The sequence below is a fragment of the Anolis carolinensis genome, unplaced genomic scaffold, assembly GCF_035594765.1.
Source record: "Anolis carolinensis isolate JA03-04 unplaced genomic scaffold, rAnoCar3.1.pri scaffold_9, whole genome shotgun sequence".
In the NCBI taxonomy this organism is placed as follows: Eukaryota; Metazoa; Chordata; class Lepidosauria; order Squamata; family Dactyloidae; genus Anolis; species Anolis carolinensis.
Window position 1 is genome coordinate 9,318,026 of NW_026943820.1, and position 6,000 is coordinate 9,324,025.

Below are 6,000 nucleotides of genomic sequence, written 5' to 3' on the forward strand. Positions count from 1 at the left end.
GCCGGCATTTGGAAACAATAGACATTGACAAAATTACGATCTGCCAGCTGCAAAAGGCCACCCTACTGGGATCTGCGCGCATCATCCGAAAATACATCACACAGTCCTAGACACTTGGGAAGTGTTCGACTTGTGATTTTGTGATATGAAATCCAGCATATCTATCTTGTTTGCTGTGTCATAATAAAATAATAATAATCATCATCATCATCATCATCATCATCATCATCTTTATTTATATCCTGCCACCATCTCCTATAGGGACCCGGAATGGTTTACAAAATAATACACAGTGGTGCCATACAATACATAAAATGCAATACAACAACATATAAAATCAATAACACATTAAATGAAACCTAACATATAAAATTGATAAAAAGCAACCACTATTAAACAAAATCAGTAAAATATGGCTACAGCCATTATTAAAGATCCAAACAATGATTTAGCAATTATAATTCTATGATCCCAAGTTCATTGCCCTGGCTTCATCCCATGGAAGCATGGAATTTGTGGTTTATTTAGAAGACCCATTCAGAGAGCTCTAATGCTTCACTAAACTCCAAAGCCTGGAGGACAGTTAAAGTGGACTCAAAATGCTATTATTGTGTAGTATCGACGGGCACCCAGTTAAACTACAACTCTGGAGCCTTGTGGTCTGTTTCAGACAAAAAAAGATGGAAGCAGAGCCTGTGCCATAATGGGCATCCAAATACACCAAATTAGCCAAAATAGTCGAACATCATGCACAACCCTATTGACCATGCCTGATATATACACATAGTATATTATATACAATATAATATATAAACATTTCCACAATAAACTTTTTCTTCAAAAAGGTGTTAGATCCCAGCCAGCCATGGCACCAGGCCCTGCAGTGTTTCAGAACTTGCACAGATAATTCTGAGGATTATACTGATATTTCACCCTCCACGGAGGGGCCTTTGCAGCTGCAGGTGCCCGAAGATATTGGCTCTGGAGACTTGCTAATTGGGGAAGATTCTTCTATTCCTCCCTCGCAGATAGAGCCAGATGTTGCGGAGACTCCTGGGAACAGGGTTTTTAATCATAGAGATTTTGTAACCAGGGAGAGAAGTGCAAAACAAGGGGTCCGGCAGAGCCAGACACTGGCAAATAGATGGGATAATGGTTAGTGTTCCCATGGGAAAGTTTTGGGAGTTTGTACTCCCTAAATTGTGAACAGTTCAGAATCTGTTAAAAGTGTTTCGCTGAGTAGATTTTCTTGCGGTGTCAACGTAGCTCTTCCTTGAGAGAGGTTCTCCATCTCCAGCTCTTGTTTGTTTCCAAGCCAAGTTTATCCAGTCCCAGTCGGACCATGCCGTGCCGCGACTCTCGAGTAGACCTTGACTTTACTCCAGTTGTTTCCTTGTTCCTTATTCAAGTTTGCCTCAGCTTTGACAACCTTGCTGCCTTGATTGCTATGAAGTATTTCCAGTGGGTTGAACTCTGTTTCTGCCAGCCTTGTTTCTCTGTTTCAACTCATGGACACTTTGGTTTCTTTGGAGAGCTATCGAGTTCTCATTGTGGATTATAATATTGGACCTTTTCCTTTACCCATTTGGAACTGCCATTGACTTTCTTAAAAGAACTATTCCTTACTCAGACTCTATACTTAATTTCCTTTGGATATATAATTGCTTTAATAAAAATATAGTGTGTTATATTGGCTGTTTTCTGGTTTTCGTGTGCTCATGCTGCCTTGGGGTGCAACAAAAGGGCTTCACTGCTGAAAAGGTTTACTGCTCTTCACTGACTATATAATGCAGTTTGAAACTGCATTATATTACAGTGTAAATGGGCCCTTAGAAGACAGCAATGGCAAATCTACTCTGAAATATTTTGTCAAAAAAACCCAACCATGACAGGTATAACCTAGGGTCACTATAAGAAACAACTTGAAGAGCCATAACAATTAAAGTTCCCTGTGTCCTTTGCTGTAGATTGCTTTAATGTTTGTTTGTATGATATATTAACTTTCAAAATATTGTGCTGCCTTTGTTTCTTCTTTTCCAGGCTGCGGCTTCTCTTTTTTGGATCCGTATTCTGCATCTTCTCTTTTGAAGTTGGGATACTTTCAGGTGACATTTTATTATTATTTTTCTTGTTTACTGTCTCTCCCCATTATCAACCAAATGCTTCTTGAGTTTATCTTTCAGTTCCGGTTCTGTCACCTTCTACACATTCTCAACTTTCAAGTTGTTTCTTCTTAACTGTCATCTCTTTCACTTTAAGGAAACACTTCTAAAAATAAACTACTTCTTCTTCCCCTTTCATCCACTATTTCTCCATCTCTTTTGTTGTGGCTTGACTCTGTTGTAATCGATCCGTCTTTTTTAGTGAGTAGTCTTGATATTATGATAGATACTTCCTTCTCTCTTGACTGATCCTTTTATTTTGGCAACTGTCAGTTGTTGTCATGATCAACGTTTTCTGTGTGTTCATTTAGAAGTAAGTCTCCTGGATTTCTAAAGTCTTATTTCCTAGTGAAATGGTTGCATCTTAATCTTGTGGTCTTACCGAAATCTATTTAAACATAACTCCAGTTGAGTTTAATGAGGCCTATTGTCAGGTAAATGTGTCCAGGAGTGCAAAATAATTCTTTCATTTGTTGATTGTTGCTATGTCCTTCTTCTAGCTTGGCATTGTCAATCAAGTCAATGGTGATGATGATCATAATTTATATAATGTACACTATTATAATTTATAAGTATACACAGTAAAACAAGCAAAGACATACAATCTAAAACATGCATGTTTATGAATTCACAAAGAGGGAAGGATATATTACAAATCAGAAAACTATAAAAACAAAACAAAACAGGCTATCCAAATATGAACAATACGTGCAATCTGAACATACAGAAATTTTCCTTATGTCCATCTTTAAGCTTACAAATATCTTCAAACAGAGGTTAGATGGGAAAATTTCAGGAATCTTTTATTATATGACGAGGGGTTGAACCAGATAGCCTTTGTGGCCCATTCCAACTTTTAGATTATATTGTTGTAGGTTATTTCAACAGGGTGCACTTGTCAAATACCAAGAAAAATACAATCAGGAAATAAGGACTGTGGATCAGGTTAACACATATTTAGATATTGGTCAAAGGAATGACCAAAGGACACATTCAGGGATGTTAATATACTAGACTATAGCTACTCTATCAGTGTAGTGGTGCATTCGTGTTAGGTTTTTGTCTCAGCTTTAAGGAGCTATCCAAGGTAGTGGGACTATTTTAGAGCGAGGGTTCAGTAGTATTTTGGACACCTACTTGAGATGCATATTAAAACTTGGAGGGGATTCATTATCTCATTGATATGGAATCCAGAAATCCATTGGTACAGTATGATCCCCATATCTGTGTGAATGGTAATATGGTTTTACCACCCCACATCTGACAACATATGGCCTCCTTAGAAATGTTCTAAGTCCTTCAGGTAATTATATGATATTCCTCCACCAAAATTCATCATAGAGTCACACTGGAGAACCTAGAAAATTCCTAGAGAGAACTAAAATAATAAGATGATATACCAATAATGGGAAGACATCTCAATGGTGGGAAGACAACAGGTTGCCTATGGCTTCATTATTGATCACCTGGGAAGCATCTCTGTGTTGCTGATTTATTGTTTCTTCTTGGATCTACAAAAATGCCACAAAGGATCTTGAGAAGACATGCTAGAAGAGAAAATGGCAGCTTCATTAGCTCTCATCTGCTGCCATAGTCTGTAGAGGTCTCATTGCTGATTGTTGCTGCTACTGCAAAAGATTATTTCCAATATGTTGGCATTGCGATAGATGCCACAAGGGCTAAGTAAGTAAGGGAATATTTGGGAACTGCACCTGAATGTGATTCTTTTTTCAAGAAAAGGAATAAGATAAATGCTTGTGGGAGCGTTTCACTATAAAACAGCTTCCTTTCAGGCCCTTGACTTTTATCCATAAAATTGCTTGGAACTGGTATGAGGAAAAGCAATCAAAGCATGGAGAAATTAGACCATTCGAATGGTCTAATTCTATTCTGGAAGGGCTTACAGAGCAGAAACAAAGCCCAACCATGCATGACAAGTGTGAGGATATGGTAAAACACAAAAAGGAAAAGTCCACTTCTAGGCAAGAGATGTGCACAAACTATTGCTCACAGGAGGTTCATGCTCTGATGGGGAGTTTCTTTTGGAGTGACAAGATGTCACTCAGTCCATGTGACATTTTTCGACCTTTCCAAGGTGACCATATTGAATGCATGTCCAACTATACTATTCCAAGAAAGTTGTGAATATGCCCCATTATTCTCCAACCAGGAGTTATGATTTAGAGATGGAGAACATACAAACCTATATTTTTGTTGGTTACATTTATATCCGACCCAATATCTAAAAATCTAATGTGGCTTATAATAAAATGTATTACAACAATAAAAAAATTGGTCAAGATTCTACACCTTAAAAGCGCATACATATCGAAAAGCATCTTGAATTCCATATTGAAACAAGGTGAGTATGAGTCAATTAAATATTGTATATTGTTAGTGTGGAATTGGTGACTTTCTTGGAATAACTCTCTTCATTGGAAGACCTCATGGTTGTTTTCTAGCAGGGAAGTCTTTCGGAAGATGGGGGAGAGGTGAAGAGTAAAGCAAAGAAAGTAAAGAGATGTAGGTGTGGAAATCCTACTTAAATTTCACAAGGCATTCACCCAATCTTATTCTCTGGGTGTTGTGTATATAATCTTAATAACACACCAATTTAATCAAGTCAGCTACAGTACCTTAGCTATCATTTAATTGACTGTGGTTTATATCGTGCATATTTAATAGTTAGATGATTGAAAATTTAATGATTTTAGTCACTTAGCTAAGAAAGACAAATATTAACAACTGTTACACCATCAACTCAAATTAAACAGGATAACTTAAATTCCAGGGACATTTCAAATATCTCAAAACACAAGGTCTGCCTTTAAAACAATTCTGTCTTGAATCATAATCTTTTTTAAAAAAAAATCCTATGCTTCCTAAAGTCTATTTTCTCTATTCTTGTCCATTAGTTCTTCCCCTTTTTCAATTGCCATCCCCAATTTCCTCTGTCTGTTGCCAGTGTTTATCCAAAAGACTGCAACATGTCACTTGGCATTTCATATGCTTTTAAAAATTCTCCTCATCCCCTTCCTTCTTCCACTTGTTTCCTTTGGTAACTTTAAATCACTTTACCTTCCCCGCAGTGCAAAGGTCATGATCTTACCAGGACCTTTGACTCCAGCCTCCTTCCCAGATTTGATACAAAGCTCTGTTGATATGGTATGAAGTCCTGTTAAAACTAAAGGTAATTGACAGGACTTGGGGAATATGAGGCTAGCTGTACAAGTGGCTATCATTTGTTTCCCATTCATCTGCATCATCATCCCATCAAATTCATGTTCCTGGGATTCTTTGAGGCACTGATTCAGAAAATTACACTGGACAAACTGCATAAGCTCTAGTTTTTAGATATGATTATCGTGGTTTCTATGGGCAAGCAGATGGTGGCTGGTATATAGCATATGTTTTGTATCTTAAAAACTAAAGTTGATACATAGGGCAACTGATGCCATTTTTGGAACCAGCAGATCTAACATTTGAGGCATCAAAATGTGTGTTGGCCAGTGTAATCTGAAGTCACTTCTTCCTCTTCCCAGGACTGTTTATGGACAACGGTCATGTCTTTGTGTGATATATGATGTTATTTTATGTGATGTGTTTAATAATGTTTAATGTTTTATTAGGGGAGGGTCAACTTTGATGTTTATGCTGTTTTTTATCAAGGGCATTGAATTGTTGCCAACACTGTGAACCGCCCTGAGTCTCCTTCAGGGTTGAGAAGGTCGGTATATAAATACCGCAAATAAATATGGGAAGGCTTCCTTTAGGTCAGGGGTCCTCAAATTTTTTAAGCCGAGGGCCGGTCCACAATCCTTCAGACTGTTGAGGGGCC